The following is a 24,978-nucleotide window of genomic DNA, read 5'->3' on the forward strand; positions in this document are numbered from 1 at the left end:
CATAAGAACATGTATAAGTCATGAAGAAAGCAATAGTAGTAAACAAAAACGATCAAGTGCTAAGCTAACGGAATGGGTCAAGTCAGTCACATCATTCTCCTAATGATGTGATCCCATTGATCAAATAACAACTCATGTCTACAGTTTGTAAACTTAACCATCTTTGATCAATGAGCTAGTCAAGTAGAGGCATAATAGTGACACTATGTTTGTCTATGTATTCACACATGTATTATGTTTCTGGTTAATACAATTCTAGCATGAATTATAAACATTTATCATGAAATAAGGAAATAAATAATAACTTTATTATTGCCTCTAGGGCATATTTCCTTCAGTCTCCCACTTGCACTAGAGTCAATAATCTAGATTACACAGTAATGATTTTAACACCCATGGAGCCTTGGTGCTGATCATGTTTTGCTCGTGGAAGAGGCTTAGTCAACGGGTCTGCAACATTTAGATCCGTATGTATCTTGCAAATCTCTATGTCTCCCACTTGGACTTGATCCCGGATGGAGTTGAAGCGTCTCTTGATGTGCTTGGTTCTCTTGTGAAATCTGGATTCCTTTGCCAAGGCAATTGCACCAGTATTGTCACAAAAGATTTTCATTGGACCCGATGCACTAGGTATGACACCTAGATCGGATATGAACTCCTTCATTCGCTGCTTCTAAAGCAGCAATGTACTCCGCTTCACATGTAGATCCCGCCATGACGCTCTATTTAGAACTGCTCCAACTGACAGCTCCACCGTTCAATATAAATACGTATCCGGTTTGCGATTTAGAATCGTCCGGATCAGTGTCGAAGCTTGCATCAATGTAACCATTTACGATGAGCTCTTTATCACCTCCATAAACGAGAAACATACCCTTGGTCCTTTTCAGGTACTTCAAGATGTTCTTGACCGCTGGCCAGTGATCCACTCCTGGATTATTTTGGTACCTCCCTGCTAGACTAATAGCAAGGCACACATCAGGTCTGGTACACAGCATTGCATACATGATAGAGCCTATGGCTGAAGCATAGGGAACACTTCTCATTTTCGCTCTATCTTCAGCAGTGGTCGGGCATTGAGTGTTACTCAACTTCACACCTTGTAACACAGGCAAGAACCCTTTCTTAGCTTGATCCATTTTGAACTTATTCAAAACTTTATCAAGGTATGTGCTTTGTGAAAGTCCAATTAAGCTTCTTGATCTATCTTTATAGATCTTGATGCCCAATATATAAGTAGCTTCATCGAGGTCTTTCATTGAAAAACTTTTATTCAAGTATCCTTCTATGCTATCCAAAAATTCTATATCATTTCCAATCAACAATATGTCATCCACATATAATATTAGAAATGCTACAGAGCTCCCACTCACTTTTTTGTAAATACAGGCTTCTCCAAAAGTCTGTATAAAACCATATGCTTTGATCACACTATCAAAACATTCATTCCAACTCCGAGAGGCTTGCACCAGTCCATAAATGGATCACTAGAGCTTGCACACTTTGTTAGTACCCTTTGGATCGATAAAACCTTCAGGTTGCATCATATATAACTCTTCTTCCAGAAATCCATTCAGGAATGCAGTCTTTACATCCATTTGCCAAATTTCATAATCATAAAATGCGGCAATTGCTAACATGATTCAAAGGGACTTAAGCATCGCTACAGGTGAGAAGGTCTCATCGTAGTCAACTCCTTGAACTTGTCGAAAACCTTTCGCAACAAGTCGAGCTTTATAGACAGTAACATTACCGTCAGCGTCAGTCTTCTTCTTGAAGATCCATTTATTCTCAATGGCTTGCCGATCATCGGGCAAGTCAACCAAAGTCCACACTTTGTTCTCATACATGGATCCCATCTCAGATTTCATGGCCTCAAGCCATTTTGCGGAATCTGGGCTCATCATCGCTTCCTCATAGTTCATAGGTTCGTCATGGTCAAGTAACATGACTTCCAGAATAGGATTACCGTACCACTCTAGTGCGGATCTTTCTCTGGTTGACCTACGAGGTTCGGTAGTAACTTGATCTAAAGTTTCATGATCATCATCATTAGCTTCCTCACTAATTGGTGTAGGTTTCACAGGAACCGGTTTCTGTGACGAACTACTCTCCAATAAGGGAGCAGGTACAGTTACCTCATCAAGTTCTACTTTCCTCCCAGTCACTTCTTTCAAGAGAAACTCCTTCTCTAGAAAGGATCCATTCTTAGCAACGAATGTCTTGCCTTCGGATCTGAGATAGAAGGTGTACCCAACAGTTTCCGTTGGGTATCCTATGAAGACACATTTCTCCGATTTGGGTTCGAGCTTATCAGGTTGAAGTTTTTTCACATAAGCATCGCAGCCCCAAACTTTAAGAAACAACAACTTTGGTTTCTTGCCAAACCATAGTTCATAAGGTGTCGTCTCAACAGATTTTGATAGTGCCCTATTTAACGTGAATGCAGCTGTCTCTAAAGCATAACCCCAAAACGATAGCGGTAAATCAGTAAGAGACATCATAGATTGCACCATATCTAGTAAAGTACGATTACGACGTTCGGACACACCATTACGTTGTGGTGTTCCAGGTGGCGTGAGTTGCAAAATTATTCCACATTGTTTCGAATGTAGACCAAACTCATAACTCAAATACTCTCCTCCACGATCAGATCGTAGAACTTTATTTTCTTGTTACGATGATTTTCCACTTCACTCTGAAATTCTTTGAACTTTTCAAATGTTTCAGACTTATGTTTCATCAAGTAGATATACCCATATCTGCTCAAATCATCTGTGAAGGTGAGAAAATAACGATACTCGCCGCAAGCCTCAATATTCATGGGACCACATACATCAGTATGTATGATTTCCAACAAATCTGTTGCTCGCTCCATAGTTCCAGAGAACGGCGTTTTAGTCATCTTGCCCATAAGGCATGGTTCACAAGTACCAAGTGATTCATAATCAAGTGATTCCAAAAGTCCATCAGTATGGAGTTTCTTCATGTTCTTTATACCAATATGACCCAAACGGCAGTGCCACAAATAATTTGCACTATCATTATCAACTCTGCATCTTTTGGCTTCAACATTATGAATATGTGCATCACTACTATCGAGATTCAACAAAAATAGACCACTCTTCAAGGGTGCATGACCATAAAAGATATTACTCATATAAATAGAACAACCATTATTCTCAGATTTAAATGAATAACCGTCTCGCATCAAACAAGATCCAGATATAATGTTCATGCTTAACGTTGGCACCAAATAACAATTATTTAGGTCTAAGACTAATCCCGAAGGTAGCGTGCCGACATCGATGACATCGACTTTGGAACCATTTCCCACGCGCATCGTCACCTCGTCCTTAGCCAGTCTTCGCTTAATTCGTAGTCCCTGTTTCGAGTTGCAAATATCAGCAACAAAACCAGTATCAAATACCCAGGTGCTACTGCGAGCTCTGGTATGGTACACATCAATAACATGTATATCACATATACCTTTGTTCACCTTGCCATCCTTCTTATCCGCCAAATACTTGGGGCAGTTCTGCTTCCAGTGACCAGTCCCTTTGCAGTAGAAGTACTCAGTCTCAGGTTTAGGTCCAGATTTGGGTTTCTTCTCTTGAGCAGCAACCTGCTTGCTGTTCTTCTTGAAGTTCCATTTCTTCTTCCCTTTACCCTTTTTCTTGAAACTGGTGGTTTTGTTAACCATCAAAACTTGATGCTCCTTTTTGATTTCTACCTCTGCAGCCTTTAGCATCACGAAGAGCTTGGGAATTGTCTTATCCATCCCTTGCATATTATAGTTCATCACGAAGCTCTTGTAGCTTGGTGGCAGTGATTGGAGAATTCTCTCAATAACACTATCATCCGGAATATTAACTCCCTGTTAAATCAAGTGATTGCAGTACCCAGACATTCTGGGTATATGCTCACTGACAGAACTATTCTCCTCCATCTTGCAGCTGTAGAACTTATTGGAGACTTCATATCTCTCAATCTGGGCATTTGCTTGAAATATTAACTTCAACTCCTAGAACATCTCATATGCTCCATGATGTTCAAAACGTCGTTGAAGTACCGGTTCTAAGCCGTAAAGCATGGCACACTGAACTATCGAGTAGTCATCAACACGCAACTGCCAGGCATTCACAATGTCTGCAGTTGCCGGCGCGGGTGGTACACCTAGCGGTGCTTCTAGGACGTAATTCTTCTGTGCAGCAATGAGGATAATCCTCAAGTTTCGAACGCAGTCTGTGTAATTGCTACCATCATCTTTCAACTTTGCTTTCTCAAGGAACACATTAAAATTCAATGGAACAACAGCACGGGCCATCTATCTACAATCAACATAGACAAGCAAAATACTATCAGGTACTAAGTTCATGATAAATTTAAGTTTAATTAATCATATTACTTAAGAACTCCCACTTAGATAGACATCCCTCTAATCTTCTAAGTGATCACGTGATCCATATCAAGTAAACCATAATCGATCATCACGTGAAATGGAGTAGTTTTCAATGGTGAACATCATTATGTTGATCATATGTACTATATGATTCACGCTTGACTTTTTGGTCTCAGTGTTCCGAGGCCATATCTGCATATGCTAGGCTCGTCAAGTTTAACCCGAGTATTCTGCATGTGCAAAACTTACTTGCACCCATTGTAGATGGATGTAGATCTTATCACACCCAATCATCACGTGGTGTCTCGGAACGACGAACTTTGGCAACGGTGCATACTCAGGGAGAACACTTTTACTTTAAATTTAGTGAGAGATCATCTTATAATTCTAAGTCAATCAAAGCAAAATAAGATGCATAAAGGATAAACATCACATGCAATCAATATAAGTGATATGATATGGCCATCATCATCTTGTGCTTGTGATCTCCATCTCCGAAGCACCGTCATGATCACCATCGTCACGGGCGCGACACCTTGATCTCCATCGTAGCATCGTTGTCGTCTCGCCAACTATTGCTTCTACGACTATCACTACCGCTTAGTGATAAAGTAAAGCAATTACAGGGCGATGGCATTGCATACAATAAATCGACAACCATATGGCTCCTGCCAGTTGCCGATAACTCCGTTACAAAACATGATCATCTCATATAATAAATATAGCATCATGTCTTGACCATATCACATCACAACATGCCCTGCCAAAACAAGTTAGACGTCCTCTACTTTGTTGTTGCAAGTTTTACGTGGCTGCTACGGTCTGAGCAAGAACCGTTCTTACCTATGCATCAAAACCACAACAATAGTTCGTCAAGTTAGTGTTGTTTTAACCTTTTCAAGGACCGGGCGTAGCCACATTTGGTTCAACTAAAGTTGGAGAAACTGACACCCGCCAGCCACCTATGTGCAAAGCACGTCGGTAGAACCAGTCTCGCCTAAGCGTACGCGTAATGTCGGTCCGGGCCGCTTCATCCAACTATACCGCCGAACCAAAGTATGACATGCTGGTAAGCAGTATGACTTGTATCGTCCAGAACTCACTTGTGTTCTACTCGTGCATATAACATCTACGCATAAAACCTGGCTCAGATGCCACTGTTGGGGAACGTAGTAATTTTAAAAAAATTCTACGCACACGCAGGATCATGGTGATGCATAGCAACGAGAGGGGAGAGTGTCATCCACGTACCCTCGTAGACCGTTAAGTGGAAGCGCTATGAAAACGTGGTTGATGTAGTCGTACGTCTTCACGATCGACCGATCCTCAGTACCGAACATACAGCACCTCCGCATTCAGCACACGTTCAGCTCGGTGATGTTCGGCGAACTCATGATCCAGTAGAGCTCGGGGAAGAGTTTCATCAGCACGACGGCGTGGTGACGATGTTGATGAAGCTACCATGGCAGGGCTTCGCCTAAGCACCGCTACAGTATGATCGAGGTGGATTATGGTGGAGGGGGGCACCCACACGGCTGGGAGAGATCTTTGTGATCAACTTGTGTGTCTAGAGGTGCCCCCTGCCCCTGTATATAAAGGAGCAAGGGGGAGGTCGGCTGGCCCTTGTTGGTGCGCCAGGAGGAGGAATCCTCCTCCTAGTAGGAGTAGGATTCCCCTCTTTCCTACTCCTACTAGGAGGGGGAAAGGAAGGGAGAGAAAGAGAAGGAAAGGCCCCCTCTCCTAGTCCAATTCGGACCAGAGGGGAGGGGGCGCGCTGCCTGCCCTAGGCTGGCCCCTCTCTCTTTCCCTTATGTCCCAAAAAGGCCCATTAGCCCCCGAGGGGTTCTGGTAACCCCTCCGGTACTCCGGTAAAATCCTGATTTTACCCGGAACTCTTCCGATGTGCAAATGTAGGCTTCCAATATATCAATCTTCATGTCTCGACCATTTCGAGAGTCCTCACCATGTCCTTGGTCATATCCGGGACTCCGAACTACCTTCGGTACATCAAAAAAATATAAACTCATAAAACCAACGTCACAGAACTTTAAGCGTGCGGACCCTACGGGTTCGAGAACTATGTAGACATGACCGAGACATGTCTCCAGTCAATAACCAATAGTGGAACCAGGATACTCATATTGGTTCCTACATATTCTACGAAGATCTTTATCGGTCAAACCACATAACACTATACGTTGTTCTCTTTGTCATCGGTATGTTACTTGCCCGAGATTCGATCGTCGGTATCCCAATACCTAGTTCAATCTCGTTACCGGCAAGTCTCTTTACTCGTTTCGTAATGCACTATCCCGCAACTAACTCATTAGTTGCATTGCTTGCAAGGCTTATAGTGATGTGCATTACCGAGAGGGCCCAGAGATACCTCTCCGACAATCGGAGTGACAGATCCTAATCTTGATCTATGCCAACTCAACAAATACCATCGGAGACACCTGTAGAGCACCTTTATAATCACCCAGTTACGTTGTGACGTTTGGTAGCACACAAAGTGTTCCTCCGGTATTCGGGAGTTGGATAATCTCATAGTCATAAGAACATGTATAAGTCATGAAGAAAGCAATAGTAGTAAACAAAAACGATCAAGTGCTAAGCTAACGGAATGGGTCAAGTCAGTCACATCATTCTCCTAATGATGTGATCCCATTGATCAAATAACAACTCATGTCTACGGTTTGTAAACTTAACCATCTTTGATCAATGAGCTAGTCAAGTAGAGGCATACTAGTGACACTATGTTTGTCTATGTATTCACACATGTATTATGTTTCTGGTTAATACAATTCTAGCATGAATTATAAACATTTATCATGAAATAAGGAAATAAATAATAACTTTATTATTGCCTCTAGGGCATATTTCCTTCAGTCTCCCACTTGCACTAGAGTCAATAATCTAGATTACACAGTAATGATTTTAACACCCATGGAGCCTTGGTGCTGATCATGTTTTGCTCGTGGAAGAGGCTTAGTCAACGGGTCTGCAACATTCAGATCCGTATGTATCTTGCAAATCTCTATATCTCCCACTTGGACTTGATCCCGGATGGAGTTGAAGCGTCTCTTGATGTGCTTGGTTCTCTTGTGAAATCTGGATTCCTTTGCCAAGGCAATTGCACCAGTATTGTCACAAAAGATTTTCATTGGACCCGATGCACTAGGTATGACACCTAGATCGGATATGAACTCCTTCATTCGCTGCTTCTAAAGCAGCAATGTACTCCGCTTCACATGTAGATCCCGCCACGATGCTTTATTTAGAACTGCTCCAACTGACAGCTCCACCGTTCAATATAAATACGTATCCGGTTTGCGATTTAGAATCGTCCGGATCAGTGTCGAAGCTTGCATCAATGTAACCATTTACGATGAGCTCTTTATCACCTCCATAAACGAGAAACATACCCTTGGTCCTTTTCAGGTACTTCAAGATGTTCTTGACCGCTGGCCAGTGATCCACTCCTGGATTACTTTGGTACCTCCCTGCTAGACTAATAGCAAGGCACACATCAGGTCTGGTACACAGCATTGCATACATGATAGAGCCTATGGCTGAAGCATAGGGAACACTTTTCATGTTCTCTCTATCTTCTGCAGTGGTCGGGCATTGAGTGTTACTCAACTTCACACCTTGTAACACAGGCAAGAACCCTTTCTTAGCTTGATCCATTTTGAACTTATTCAAAACTTTATCAAGGTATGTGCTTTGTGAAAGTCCAATTAAGCTTCTTGATCTATCTTTATAGATCTTGATGCCCAATATATAAGTAGCTTCATCGAGGTCTTTCATTGAAAAACTTTTATTCAAGTATCCTTCTGTGCTATCCAGAAATTCTATATCATTTCCAATCAACAATATGTCATCCACATATAATATTAGAAATGCTACAAAGCTCCCACTCACTTTCTTGTAAATACAGGCTTCTCCAAAAGTCTGTATAAAACCATATGCTTTGATCACACTATCAAAACATTTATTCCAACTCCGAGAGGATTGCACCAGTCCATAAATGGATCACTAGAGCTTGCACACTTTGTTAGTACCCTTTGGATCGATAAAACCTTCAAGTTGCATCATATATAACTCTTCTTCCAGAAATCCATTCAGGAATGCAGTCTTTACATCCATTTTGCCAAATTTCATAATCATAAAATGCGGCAATTGCTAACATGATTCAGACGGACTTAAGCAGCGCTACAGGTGAGAAGGTCTCATCGTAGTCAACTCCTTGAACTTGTCGAAAACCTTTCGCAACAAGTCGAGCTTTATAGATAGTAACATTACCGTCAGCGTCAGTATTCTTCTTGAAGATCCATTTATTCTCAATGGCTTGCCGATCATCGGGCTAGTCAACCGAAGTCCACACTTTGTTCTCATACATGGATCCCATCTCAGATTTCATGGCCTCAAGCCATTTTGCGGAATCTGGGCTCATCATCCCTTCCTCATAGTTCATAGGTTCGTCATGGTCAAGTAACATGACTTCCGGAATAGGATTACCGTACCACTCTAGTGCGGATCTTTCTCTGGTTGACCTACGAGGTTCGGTAGTAACTTGATCTAAAGTTTCATGATCATCATCATTAGCTTCCTCACTAATTGGTGTAGGTGTCACAGGAACCGGTTTCTGTGACGAACTACTCTCCAATAAGGGAGCAGGTACAGTTACCTCATCAAGTTCTACTTTCCTCCCAGTCACTTCTTTCAAGAGAAACTCCTTCTCTAGAAAGGATCCATTATTAGCAACGAATGTCTTGCCTTCGGATCTGAGATAGAAGGTGTACCCAACAGTTTCCGTTGGGTATCCTATGAAGACACATTTCTCCGATTTGGGTTCGAGCTTATCAGGTTGAAGTTTTTTCATATAAGCATCGCAGCCCCAAACTTTAAGAAACAACAACTTTGGTTTCTTGCCAAACCATAGTTCATAAGGTGTTGTCTCAACAGATTTTGATAGTGCCCTATTTAACGTGAATGCAGCTGTCTCTAAAGCATAACCCCAAAACGATAGCGGTAAATCAGTAAGAGACATCATAGATTGCACCATATCTAGTAAAGTACGATTACGACGTTCGGACACACCATTACGTTGTGGTGTTCCAGGTGGCGTGAGTTGCGAAATTATTCCGCATTGTTTCGAATGTAGACCAAACTCATAACTCAAATACTCTCCTCCACGATCAGATCGTAGAACTTTATTTTCTTGTTACGATGATTTTCCACTTCAGTCTGAAATTCTTTGAACTTTTCAATTGTTTCAGACTTATGTTTCATCAAGTAGATATACCCATATCTGCTCAAATCATCTGTGAAGGTGAGAAAATAACGATACTCGCCGCAAGCCTCAATATTCATTGGACCACATACATCAGTATGTATGATTTCCAACAAATCTGTTGCTCGCTCCATAGTTCCAGAGAACGGCGTTTTAGTCATCTTGCCCATAAGGCATGGTTCACAAGTACCAAGTGATTCATAATCAAGTGATTCCAAAAGTCCATCAGTATGGAGTTTCTTCATGTTCTTTATACCAATATGACCCAAACGGCAGTGCCACAAATAATTTGCACTATCATTATCAACTCTGCATCTTTTGGCTTCAACATTATGAATATGTGCATCACTACTATCGAGATTCAACAAAAATAGACCACTCTTCAAGGGTGCATGACCATAAAAGATATTACTCATATAAATAGAACAACCATTATTCTCAGATTTAAATGAATAACCGTCTCGCATCAAACAAGATCCAGATATAATGTTCATGCTTAACGTTGGCACCAAATAACAATTATTTAGGTCTAAGACTAATCCCGAAGGTAGCGTGCCGATAGCGATGACATCGACTTTGGAACCATTTCCCACGCGCATCGTCACCTCGTCCTTAGCCAGTCTTCGCTTAATTCGTAGTCCCTGTTTCGAGTTGCAAATATCAGCAACAAAACCAGTATCAAATACCCAGGTGCTACTGCGAGCTCTGGTATGGTACACATCAATAACATGTATATCACATATACCTTTGTTCACCTTGCCATCCTTCTTATCCGCCAAATACTTGGGGCAGTTCTGCTTCCAGTGACCAGTCCCTTTGCAGTAGAAGTACTCAGTCTCAGGTTTAGGTCCAGATTTGGGTTTCTTCTCTTGAGCAGCAACCTGCTTGCTGTTCTTCTTGAAGTTCCATTTCTTCTTCCCTTTACCCTTTTTCTTGAAACTGGTGGTTTTGTTAACCATCAAAACTTGATGCTCCTTTTTGATTTCTACCTCTGCAGCCTTTAGCATCACGAAGAGCTTGGGAATTGTCTTATCCATCCCTTGCATATTATAGTTCATCACGAAGCTCTTGTAGCTTGGTGGCAGTGATTGGAGAATTCTCTCAATAACACTATCATCCGGAATATTAACTCCCTGTTAAATCAAGTGATTGCAGTACCCAGACATTCTGAGTATATGCTCACTGACAGAACTATTCTCCTCCATCTTGCAGCTGTAGAACTTATTGGAGACTTCATATCTCTCAATCTGGGCATTTGCTTGAAATATTAACTTCAACTCCTAGAACATCTCATATGCTCCATGACGTTCAAAACGTCGTTGAAGTACCGGTTCTAAGCCGTAAAGCATGGCACACTGAACTATCGAGTAGTCATCAACACGCGACTGCCAGGCATTCACAATGTCTGCAGTTGCCGGCGCGGGTGGTACACCTAGCGGTGCTTCTAGGACGTAATTCTTCTGTGCACCAATGAGGATAATCCTCAAGTTACGGACCCAGTCTGTGTAATTGCTACCATCATCTTTCAACTTTGCTTTCTCAAGGAACACATTAAAATTCAATGGAACAACAGCACGGGCCATCTATCTATAATCAACATAGACAAGCAAAATACTATCAGGTACTAAGTTCATGATAAATTTAAGTTTAATTAATCATATTACTTAAGAACTCCCACTTAGATAGACATCCCTCTAATCTTCTAAGTGATCACGCGATCCATATCAAGTAAACCATAACCGATCATCACGTGAAATGGAGTAGTTTTCAATGGTGAACATCATTATGTTGATCATATGTACTATATGATTCACGCTTGACTTTTTGGTCTCAGTGTTCCGAGGCCATATCTGCATATGCTAGGCTCGTCAAGTTTAACCTGAGTATTCTGCGTGTGCAAAACTTACTTGCACCCATTGTAGATGGACGTAGATCTTATCACACCCGATCATCACGTGGTGTCTCGGAACGACGAACTTTGGCAATGGTGCATACTCAGGGAGAACACTTTTACTTTAAATTTAGTGAGAGATCATCTTATAATTCTACCGTCAATCAAAGCAAAATAAGATGCATAAAGGATAAACATCACATGCAATCAATATAAGTGATATGATATGGCCATCATCATCCTGTGCTTGTGATCTCCATCTCCGAAGCACCGCCATGATCACCATCGTCACGGGCGCGACACCTTGATCTCCATCGTAGCATCGTTGTCGTCTTGCCAACTATTGCTGTTTTAACCTTTTCAAGTTAGTGCTGTTTTAACCTTTTCAAGGACCGGGCGTAGCCACATTTGGTTCAACTAAAGTTGGAGAAACTGACACCCGCCAGCCACCTATGTGCAAAGCACGTCGGTAGAACCAGTCTCGCCTAAGCGTACGCGTAATGTCGGTCCGGGCCGCTTCATCCAACTATACCGCCGAACCAAAGTATGACATGCTGGTAAGCAGTATGACTTGTATCGTCGACAACTCACTTGTGTTCTACTCGTGCATATAACATCTACGCATAAAACCTGGCTCAGATGCCACTGTTGGGGAACGTAGTAATTTAAAAAAAATTCCTACGGACACACAGGATCATGATGATGCATAGCAACGAGAGGGGAGAGTGTCATCCACGTACCCTCGTAGACCGTTAAGCGGAAGCGCTATGAAAACGTGGTTGATGTAGTCGTACGTCTTCACGATCGACCGATCCTCAGTACCGAACGTACAACACCTCCGCGTTCAGCACACGTTCAGCTCGGTGATGTTCGGCGAACTCATGATCCAGTAGAGCTCGGGGAAGAGTTTCGTCAGCACGACGGCGTGGTGACGATGTTGATGAAGCTACCATGGCAGGGTTTCGCCTAAGCACCGCTACAGTATGATTGAGGTGGATTATGGTGGAGGGGGGCACCGCACACGACTGGGAGAGATCTTTGTGATCAACTTGTGTGTCTAGAGGTGCCCCTGTATATAAAGGAGCAAGGGGGAGGCCGGCTGGCCCTTGTTGGTGCGCCAGGAGGAGGAATCCTCCTCCTAGTAGGAGTAGGATTCCCCTCTTTCCTACTCCTACTAGGAGGGGGAAAGGAAGGGAGAGAAAGAGAAGGAAAGGCCCCCCTCTCCTAGTCCAATTCGGACTAGAGGGGAGGGGGCGCACTGCCTGCCCTAGGCTGGCCCCTCTCTCTTTCCCTTATGGCCCAAAAAGGCCCATTAGCCCCCGAGGGGTTCCGGTAACCCCTCCGGTACTTCGGTAAAATCCTGATTTTACCCGGAACTCTTCCGATGTGCAAATGTAGGCTTCCAATATATCAATCTTCATGTCTCGACCATTTCGAGAGTCCTCGCCATGTCCTTGGTCATATCCGGGACTCCGAACTACCTTCGGTACATCAAAAAATATAAACTCATAAAACCAACGTCACAGAACTTTAAGCGTGCGGACCCTACGGGTTCGAGAACTATGTAGACATGACCGAGACATGTCTCCAGTCAATAACCAATAGCGGAACCTGGATGCTCATATTGGTTCCTACATATTCTACGAAGATCTTTATCGGTCAAACCACATAACACTATACGTTGTTCTCTTTGTCATCAGTATGTTACTTGCCCGAGATTCGATTGTCGGTATCCCAATACCTAGTTCAATCTCGTTACCAGCAAGTCTCTTTACTTGTTTCGTAATGCACTATCCCGCAACTAACTCATTAGTTGCATTGCTTGAAAGGCTTATAGTGATGTGCATTACCGAGAGGGCCCAGAGATACCTCTCCGACAATCGCAGTGACAAATCCTAATCTTGATCTATGCCAACTCAACAAGTACCATCGGAGACACCTATAGAGCACCTTTATTAGCACCCAGTTACGTTGTGACGTTTGGTAGCACACAAAGTGTTCCTCCGGTATTCGGGAGTTGCATAATCTCATAGTCATAAGAACATGTATAAGTCATGAAGAAAGCAATAGCAGTACACAAAAATGATCAAGTGCTAAGCTAACGAAATGGGTCAAGTCAGTCACATCATTCTCCTAATGATGTGATCCCATTGATCAAATAGCAACTCATGTCTATGGTTTGGAAACTTAACCATCTTTGATCAATGAGCTAGTCAAGTAGAGGCATACTAGTGACACTATGTTTGTCCATGTATTCACACATGTATTATGTTTCCGGTTAATACAATTCTGGCATGAATAATAAACATTTATCATGAAATATGGAAATAAATAATAACTTTATTATTGCCTCTAGGGCATATTTCCTTCAGATACGACGGAGATGTATCATCCTGACATTGCCATTCCTTATAACTTGGTATATAACATTGACACTCGTGATGTTATCCCCTTGCCTGCACCTGCTTTGTTTGATTCTGTTGCCAGGGGCGGATACCGGATTATGCCTGCAGACATCCTCGCCTACTGGAACGCTCATGCTGCTGCAGAGGCTGCACATGCACCTCCATAGTGGGACCAGTGGATGCCCGCTCCTCAGCAGGGGGATGCATCGATGCCCGGTCCTTAGGATCCATACTACCCTCCAGGCTACTGATTCACTACCAAGTTAGGCCCAAAACCTAAGCTTGCGGAAGTACGTGTTCTCACCAACTTTATATTCATGTTCACATATCATTTCATTTGTCGGTGTTCACACTTTTTCATTGTATCATCCATGCTTAGATTTATTTTCTTGCTTTCTTCTTGTGTGTTTGAAAAACTTTAGAAAAACCAAAAAAATAGTTGTAGATAGTCTACTTTCTATGCATGCTTAGTAGTAGCACTAAAAACAAAACCCAAAAATATTTCCTTGTTCTTCTTTTGCATGTTGGGAGCTTTCCGTGTAAATAGTTTTTCTCGTTTTTTCTTATTATTTGCTTGTTGAACAAAACCAAAAAATCCAAAAATATTTCAGTGTGTTTCTCAGATTCTTTTCTTTTATTCGAGTTGTACCGAGGAGAAGACCACGATGAAAATGTTGAGTGGCTCTCATATGAATAACTGTTGAACTAATAAGAGCCCATTTTACCTTGTCTTCTCCTGTTGAATAAAATGTTTGCAGATTCCAGCTTAGTCCATGGCACTCTTGCACTATTATTATTTTCATATCATTCGGTCGTGCAAGTGAAAGGCAATAATGACGACATCCGATGAACTGGTCGTGGCAAAGAGAAACTGGTATGAACTCGACTTGTCTGGTCTATGTAAATATGTTTAACCTACTGCCCATGATTCAGCCCTTTATGATTAAACATGTTTGCAATGACAATTAGAGATTATAGTTTCTCATGCCATGCATAAGTAGCTAGGAGTGGATAATGATTTATCTTGGATATCAACATAGCGTTAAGATGATTGTGATGTAGTATGATGATATGGTATCCTCCTCTGAATGTTCGAGTGGCTTGACATGGTACATGTTCATGCATGTAGTTGAATCAAAACCAACATAGCCTCTATAATGTTTATGTTCATGGTGTTCATATCCTACTCATGCTAATGTCCAATGTTACTTATGCATAATGCCTGGTTATGATCGTTTTTGCTCTCTAGCTGGCCGCTTCCTAGTCTTAAATTGCTAGCATTCGCCTGTACTAAGTGGGGATTCTGCTTGTACATCAAAAACCTTGAACCCAAAGTTATTCCAGATGAGTCCAGCATACCTACCTATATACGGTATTACCCTGCCATCCTAAGTAAATTTTCATGTGCCACCTCTAAAAACTTCTAAAAAAATTATCTGTTTTGTGTGCCTGGATCATTCATGGAACGACAGGAGGTGGTCGATATATTTCGTGCCAAGCATGTTATCCTGAGGTCGAGTGTTATCCTGAGGTCGAGTGTTTATTCACTCACCATCGCACGAGGAAATGTGCGGTAATAGGGATGCCCAGTCCCAAGCTGCAAAATACAAAAAGAGTTCATCTCTTACATAATCAAACAAAAACTCCCAATGGAGTCAAAACCTTTACTTTCCGCTTGGGAACCACCACTAGCGTGCTTAGCATGGATGATGTTGATAACTGATAGTCGTGAAGTGAATAAGAAGGGTGCATGTCTCAAAATATCATTTATCTCTGTTTTAAAAACTGAGCTTTGGCACCTCTGCAAATCACTGCTTCCCTCTGCGAAGGGACTTTCTATTTACTTTTATGTTGTGTCATCACCTTCTATAAAACAAGCGCCAGAAACTGAGTAGAGCACAGTGGTCATGATTTATGCATTGTGTATAGCTAATGTTGGGTGCATCATGACTGGATCTTTTCTACCATGAATTACAATGTTTAGTCGCTCCTTGAACTTCGTAGGTGCTCTGCATTTATGTTTTGCGGTCTGAGAAAGGGCTAGCGAGATACCATTATTGTCATATTATATCATGATTGTTTTGACAACATGTTGTTGTTTGAGATATCTTATTATTGCTCGCTAGCTGATTATGTCATTGATATGAATCATTATAATCTTTAAGAGTTATTATTGACATGGTTAGTTATAATGTTGGCTGAAAACCTTGGAGCTGTTTAAGCTTATTTATGCAAACACGAGCAAATGAGTTCGTAAAAGTTTTTCTTTCTCACTTTCAGTTTACCAACTGAATTGCTTCAGGACAAGAAAATGTTTAAGCTTGGGGGAGTTGATACGTCTCCAACGTATCTACTTTTTATCACGCTTTTCCTCTTGTTTTGGACTCTAATTTGCATGATTTGAATGAAACTAACCACGGACTGACGCTGTTTTCAACAGAACTACCATGGTGTTGTTTTTGTGTAGAAATAAAAGTTCTCAGAATGGAATGAAACTTTTTGAGGATTTTTTGTACCAATAATAAGAATTTCTAGAGCCAAGACCCACCGGAGAGGGCCCCTGGATGGGCACAACCCACCAGGGCGCGCCCCCCTCTCTCCTGGCATGCCCAGGTGGGTTGTACCCACCTGGTGGCCCCGCTGATGACCCCCCTAATACTATAAATTCACATTATTCCAGAAAAAATCAGGGAAAAAGAATTATCCCGATCCACGAGACGGAGCCACCGCCAAGCCCTGTTCTTCCTCTGGAGGGCAGATCTGGAGTCCGTTTGGGGCTCCAGAGAGGGGGATCTTCGATCTTCATCATCACCAACCTATCTCCATCGCCAATTCCGTGATGCTCTCCATCGGGAGTGAGTAATTCCTTCGTAGGCTCGCTGGTCGATGAGGAGTTGGATGAGATTCAGCATGTAATCGAGTTAGTTTTGTTAGGGCTTGATCCCTAGTATCCACTATGTTCTTAGATTGATGTTGCTATGACTTTGCCATGCTTAATGCTTGTCACTTTGGGCCTGGGTGCCATGATTTCAGATCTGAACCGTTTATGAATTCATCATTATATCCATGTTTTAGATCCGATCTTGCAAGTTATAGTCACCTACTACGGTTATGATCCGGCAACCCTAGAGTGACAACAACCGGGCCCACTCCCGGTGATGACCGTAGTTTGAGGAGTTCATGTATTCACCATGTGTTAATGCTTTGTTCCTGTTCTCTATTAAAATGAGGCCTTAATATCCCTTAGTTTCCAATATGGACCCCGCTGCCACGGGAGGGTAGGACAAAAGATGTCATGCAAGTTCTTTTAATAAAGCACGTATGACTATTTACGGAATATATGCCTACATTATATCGATGAACTGGAGCTAGTGCCGTATCGCCCTAGGTTATAACTATCTCATGGTGAATATCATCCAACAAGTCACCGATCTAATGCCTACGAATTTATCCTTATTGTTTCTGCTAAGTTACTACTGCTATCATTACTGTTACACTTGCTACAAATTACTTCTATCACTATTAATACTATCGAAACTATCAAACTACTTTGCTACTGATCATATTGCTACAGATAATTAATCTCGAGGTGTGGTTGAATTGACAACTCAACTGCTAATACCTTCAAATATTCTTTGGCTCCCCTTGTGTCGAATCTATAAATTTGGGTTGAATACTCTACCCTCGAAAACTATTACGATCCCCTATACTTGTGGGTTATCAGCCATGCGACTGATCGGTGCTCCAGGTTGGAGAAAGACTGAGTATTACGAGGAAGGCACTTGAAGCATATCCCGATCACCTCGGGGAATAACAGTGATGTTGCCACAACTTTTGCGCGAGACCCCCATGGAAAAAAGGAAATCACCAAAAGGAGAGGCACTTATATTTTTTTGGGGTCCGGTGCTCCAATTTCGTGCGGCTATAAGAGGAGGAAAAACAGAGGGTTTTCAGTTTCACCCTGCCTTTGCTCGTTTCCACTCCTTCCTCCCCCACCAACCTCATTGATGCGCCGCCAATATATCGTCTTTGTGCTCCCACCACGCGCCTCACTGCCCCCATTTCCTTTGCTGCTGATGGCCAGGACGACTAGTGTGAGGGGGGAGCTGGCATCTAGCCAAGAGTCATCGTCAAGCACCACTGGTAAAAACGGAAGTGGATTACCTCCAAAAGTGGAGAGAAGCTAGTGCGGGCCACTCCTAAGTCCATGGGGGAAGTGGTTCCCCTCCATAGCCATGGAAGGAGAAATCCAAGCATACAAGGACCAGGTCCTAAGATGGATCTGAGTGTCCGGCTCCTGTTCGGAGAAGTTCCACCCGAGCCTCGCGAAGGTGAGCACGTCTTGTGCTTGGGGTACTTTGGGAGAGGTCTTAGATTCTCGTTCCATTTCTTCGTGCATGGCCTTCTTCAGTTCATTGGCTGCCAGTTGCACCATTCAACCAAAAGGGGTGCTCCACATCGCCAACTTCATCACCTTCTATGAGTGCCAGCTCGGAACAGCCCCTCACTTCGACCTATTGCAAAATTTCTTTCGGGTTTGCGTCCAGAAGAATGAGGGCGCAGTCTGTGACCTTGGGGGCGCCATCTTGTAACTTCGCCCCAATTCCACCTTCTTCTCCTCTAACCTCCCTAAATTTTCTCGGGAGTGGCACAAGTCTTGGTTCTACGTGGAAGGCCTCGGCAATGATCTGCTGGCCTTTGTGAACGAGCCCCATAAAAGCTGCAGTCGTGGGCTCCACTAACCAGGTTGTTGCCAGAGGCCAAGGCATTGGTAGATGCTATCACCTGGCTGAAGAAGGGTGGATTAACCGGAGGCCACATTGTGTAGATATGGGTGGCGTGCCGCATCCTCTCGCTGCAGACCCGGGCTCTCCCCCTATTCCAGTACATCGGTCCAAGGGACCCCACACGTGTCTCCTAGGAGAATCTGAGCCCAGAGAACATCCATACCAATCTTGGTTTCTTGGTGGGGTCTGACCCCATCACAAAGTCATAGAGGAAGGCCATCAAGCCTTTCTCGGATGACCTCCCATTGGGCAACATAATTATTCTTTGTAGCTCTATCTTTATTGGAGGTTGATGTATTTTGTCATACCACTCTCTATTGTTATTGAAATGGGATTTTCCATCTTCGTGGTGTACCACTCAGAGCCAACACTGCCGGGGCAGCACGTGATCCCTGCCCTGGACACTTTGATGATGGGAGCCCCTCATAAGCCCATCCGGGCAAAGGGCAGATCTGAAAGGAAGCAAAAAGGGGTCCCCCGTGGAGGTTTGTGAAGAAGAAGGCTCCATGGAGGAGGCCTGTAGTGACACGGATGAGGGAGACCCCATCGAGCAGGAGGGCGATGAGGGTACGATCTCTTCACCTAGCGGTCGCGGTAGCGGCTACAGCAGAGATGGTGGCGATGATGATGATGTTGACGACGACGACGATGATACAGCCAACATCAAGGAAGCCAGGGAAGATGAGGTTGGCGGGGATGAGCTGAAGGAGGCCGCGGTTGAGGTGCCGTGCCAGCCCCTCAAGAAACTTCATTGTGGTCCTTGGGAGGAAGCCCTGACCTGCAGTAGTGGTCATGAGCTTTGCGGGAGCTCTCAAAGATCCCCATGCATACAGATCCCCCTGATCGTCTGTAGGATCAAAAGTATGTCTAGAGGGGGGTGATTAGACTACTTGACCAATTAAAAATCTATCTTTTTTCCCAATTTTAGTCTTTGGCAGATTTTAGCTATCTTAGCACAAGTCAAGCAATCTTAACACAATTCAAGCAAGCATGCAAAGAGTCTATGAGCAGCGGAAAGTAAAGCATGCAACTTGCAAGAATGTAAAGGGAAGGGTTTGGAGAATTCAAACGCAATTGGAGACACGAATTTTTTTGTCGTGGTTCCGATAGGTGGTGCTATCGTACATCCACGTTGATGGAGACTTCAACCCATGAAGGGTAACGGTTGCGCGAGTCCACGGAGGGCTCCACCCACGAAGGGTCCACGAAGAAGCAACCTTGTCTATCCCATCATGGCCATCACCCATGAAGGACTTACCTCACTAGCGGTAGATCTTCATGAAGTAGGCGATCTCCTTGCCCTTACAAACTCCTTGGTTCAACTCCACAATCTTGTCGGAGGCTCCCAAGTGACACCTAGCCAATCTAGGAGACACCACTCTCCAAGAAGTAACAAATGGTGTGTTGATGATGAACTCCTTGCTCTTGTGCTTCAAATGATAGTCTCCCCAACACTCAACTCTCTCTCACAGGATATGGATTTGGTGGAAAGAAGATTTGAGTGGAAAGCAACTTGGGGGAGGCTAGAGATCAAGATTCATATGGTGGGAATGGAATATCTTGGCCTCAACACATGAGTAGGTGGTTCACTCTCAGAAAATGTGTATTGGAAGTGTAGGTATGTTCTGATGGCTCTCTCCACGAATGAAGAGTGGGTGGAGGGGTATATATAGCCTCCACACAAAAACTAACCGTTACACACAATTTACCAATCTCGGTGAGACCGAATTGAGAAACTCAGTCGGACCGATTTAGCAAACCTAGTGACCGTTAGGATGTTCGGTGGGACTGAGATGCAACTCGGTAGGACCGATATGGTTAGGGTTAGGGCATAACGTAATCTCGGTGTGACCGATTACACAAACTCAGTGGGACCGATTTTGGTAATAAGCTAACCAGAGAGTTGATCAGGTAAACTCGGTGGGACCGATTTGCTCATTTCGGTGGGACCGAAATGTTACAAAAGGGAAACATAGAGTTTACATTGCAATCTCGGTGGGACCGATCGCTCATCTCGGTAGGACCGAAACGTTACGAAGGGAAACAGAGAGATTACAACCCCATCTCGGTGTGACCGAGATCCCTATCGGTTAGACCGATTTTCCTAGGGTTTGTGGGAGTGGCTATGACATCTGTACTCGGTGGCGCCGGATAGAAAGAATCAGTGGGGCCGAGTTTGACTTTTGGTTTAGGTCATATGTGGATGTGGGAAGGTAGTTGAGGGTTTTGGAGCATATCACTAAGCACTATGAAGCAAGAACCTCATCAAGCAACACCTCATCCCTCCTTGATAGTATTGGCTTTTCCTATAGACTCAATGTGATCTTGGATCACTAAAATATAAAAGGTAGAGTCTTGAGCTTTGAGCTTGAGCCAATCTTTTTATCCTTAGTATTTTGAGGGGTCCACTTTCCTCATCCATGCCATGCCATTCATTGAGCTTTTCCTGAAATATTAATCTTGGAATGATGTTAGCTCAATGAGCTATATGTTGTGAGGAATTACCAAAACCACCCAGGGATAGTTGCACTTTCAATCTCCCCCTTTTTGGTAATTGATGACAACATATAGATCAAATCTTCGACGAATGATAATAAGAGTGAAAAACATTGTTGCTTTGAGAAGTATGTGAAAAGCAAGAGCTCCCCCTAAATTTGTGCATAGTTTATGATTTGCTTTGGACTACAAATGCACAGAGAGTTAGGCTCATGGGTTACTCTTCCACGTCACATACATCTTGCTGGAGTGCTCAAAATGATAATAATTAAATACATGCACTCATCACCAAGCAAAGTGAATGATCATATAGGGATAAAATGATAATGTCATCCAACAAGCATTAATGTAGCATATGATCAAACACACATGATCATCCAAGTATCACACAAACAGAAAGTATCTCAATCAAGCAAATAAATTTCAACCACCAAAACAAGAGAGAATAAAAAAGCAATGCTCTCTCTCGAAGCCTATGATCTATACATTTTTCTCCCCCTTTGGCAACAAGTTACCAAAAAGTTCATAGAAAATGCATAGCACTAAATCGTCTCTCAGGCTTGGTATTCAGGTGGTGGTGTCCGGAGAACTCCAAGAACGAAGGCTTCAGTTCATGTAGATGGAGCTGTTGGAGTAGGTGCTGGAGCTTGTGGCACTAAAGCTGTAGCTGGTGCAGATGAAGTGGCTCTGGTGTCTGTTACTGGCACTGCCGTTGACCTCTGAGCTCTAGGCACTCTGGCAAATGCCTCAATGGTTGTCTTGCCCTTCCTCTCCTGCATATCATCCTGAAGTTTCCCCACAACAGGCTGGATCTCAGTTATCTTCACATCCATGTCATAGAACTTCTGCTCCATGATCCTTTCCAAGCTCTCCTGGTTTTGAGTCAGGGTGGCCAGCCCTTTCTCAATCCTTAGAGTGGATGCAAGCAAGTAGCCAAGATGATCTTGCTTGCTCTTCAGAAGATACTGAGATGCCTCTTCCATAGTTGGCATCCTTGCAGCTCTCTCAGCCTTTGCCTTCTCCCTCTTTGCTTGAGCATGCACAGAAGATGGTTCATCCTCATTCATAACCACTTGGTTGTCCTCAAAGTCTGGATAGATAGGCATGTTCTCCTTGTCCAACAAGTATGTGCCAGTGCCCATCTTGGAGTTAATCAACTCCTGGATCTGTGGTGCATACCCACAGCTTCTCTTTTGGTCAGCAGTTGTCCTCTTGATAGTTTCAACTATAAGACTCATGACCTTGAACTTTTGTGGCACATCAAATATATGTAGCAGATTGATGGAGTGGCCTCTAATCATTCTGTGATCACCAGACTTGGGCAGAAGAGTGTGCCTGAGGATCCAATTGATAGTAGGCAGTCCTGACAGCAGGTGTTTCACTGATCCAAATTGGTGAGTCTCAAGATCTGCATCAGGAATCTCCTTGTACATGCTAGCCATGGAGTTGTGATCCTTCTTCTTCTTGGCATAGACATCCAAGTCATCTTCATTCTCTTCAGGAGCACTGATCAATTGAGCCCATTCTACTACTGTTGACTGGTATCTAGTGCCTTCAGACATCCAGACTATCTTGCCATCTGGGTAGAAGTCAGTTGTGGAGTAGAACTGCATGATAAGCTCATCATTCCACTTTGTGAGTGTCGGTGTCAAAACCAGCGGATCTCGGGTAGGGGGTCCCGAACTGTGCGTCTAGGCGGATGGTAACAGGAGACAAGGGACACAATGTTTTTACCCAGGTTCGGGCCCTCTTGATGGAGGTAAAACCGTCCTCCTGCTTGATTAATATTGATGATATGGGTCGTACAAGAGTAGATCTACCACGAGATCAAAGAGGCTAAACCCTAGAAGCTAGCCTATGGTATGATTGTTGTTCGTCCTACGGACTAAAACCCTCCGTTTTGTATAGACACTAGAGAGGGCTAGGGTTACACAGAGTCGGTTATAATGGGAGGAGATCTACATATCCGTATTGCCAAGCTTGCCTTCCACGCCAAGGAAAGTCCCATCTGGACACGTGACGAAGTCTTCAATCTTGTATTTTCATAGATCGAGAGTCCGGCCAAAGGTTATAGTCCGGCTATCCGGACACCCCCTAATCCAGGACTCCCTCAGTAGCCCCTGAACCAGGCTTCAATGTCGACGAGTCCGGCGCGCAGATTGTCTTCGGCATTGCAAGGCGGGTTCCTCCTCTGAATACTTCATAGAAGATTTTGAACACAAGGATAGTGTCCAGATCTGCAAAATAAGTTCCACATATTGTCGTAGAGAGAATAATATTTACACAAATCTAATCTGCTGACGTATTCCGTAGCGTGTCATCACGCCACAGCCAAGCCTTTATTTGAACCGTTTTTACTGTCCCACCTCGGCGCGTTTTGCGAGGCGGTTTCCTTGGCACGTCTTGTCGAAGCAGAGATCGTGTCCCCTTATCTCGGGATTCTCATCAATACGGGCGTGGGTAACCCCACCGCGCCATTGATTACGGCGCTTGGGAGATAAGCGAGTTTTACCAGGCTGGTGGGGACGCATAGTTTCGCCCGCCCATATAAGGGGATAAGGATCCGCCTTTCCATCCACGCCTTCTTCCTCCTTTGCTCATCCATTTTCGCACACTCAAGCTCCAGCGCCCAAGTCCGCATTCCCCACCTCAACCTTCTCCAGCCATGTCTGGAGCGGGAGGTAAGTGGATGGTCTCCTCTGTTACGGAGGAACACATCAAGAAGCTGAGGAAAGCCAAATATTTTTCTGACGACATCACGCACCAGCTCCCAGACGAGGGGAAGCTCATCCCCACCCCCAGGCCCCATGAGAGGGTGTTGTTCCTCACCCATTTCCTCCGCAGACTAGGCATCCCTCTCCACCCATTTGTCCGGGGACTCATGTTCTACTACGGCCTGGACTTCCACGATATGGCCCCGAACTTCATCCTCAACATCTCGGCGTTCATTGTCGTGTGCGAGGCCTTCCTCTGCATCCAGCCCCACTTTGGCCTATGACTGAAGGTAGTGGGCGGCCGCCAGGCGGAGTGCGGAGGCGCCATGGTGGGCAAGATGCCCAACGTACCATGGCTCGAGGGCTCCTTCGTGGAGACCATAAAGGGGTGGCAATCGGGGTGGTTTTACATCACCGAGCCGCGTGACCCTGAATGGGTCGCAACCCCTGAGTTCCAATCCGGAATCCCTACGCGGCTCACCTCTCGGAAAGAGAAGGGCCTGCCGTGGGGTAAAAAAGGAGAGCTGACCGGACTCCAAACATGCGTCCAAAACCTGGTGAGCAAGAAGCTCAAACTTGTTAATGTAGTCCAGGTCATGCTCATCCGCCGGATCCTCCCGTGCCAACAACGGGATTTCAGCTTGTGGGAGTTCAACCCGGCCCAGCACCAACTCTGAGTAGGCTCTTCGACACAATGTACGAAGATGCCTGGAAGGTGCTATTCAAGGGCGCCGAGGCTCCCGCATCCGCTATCGAGGATCGCGGATTCAGCGCGCAGCGTCAAGCCAACGCGGTAAGCTGTTTTTACCTCTTACAGGATAGTTGTCTTTCATAGTTTGACTCTATGCGGGATCAAAGCCCCCATGCCTTTGACAGGACTGGCAGAGGACGGCCGAACAGATCAACTGTCCGGTTCCTTTGCCCAAAGACCCAGCGGACGCCCTCTTGGCAGAGCTGCTGGTTTCGGCACCTTACGTGGTGCCGGAG

This window comes from Triticum urartu, chromosome 7A (assembly GCF_056163025.1).
Source record: "Triticum urartu cultivar PI428250 chromosome 7A, HENAU_Tu73, whole genome shotgun sequence".
NCBI classification, from domain to species: domain Eukaryota; kingdom Viridiplantae; phylum Streptophyta; class Magnoliopsida; order Poales; family Poaceae; genus Triticum; species Triticum urartu.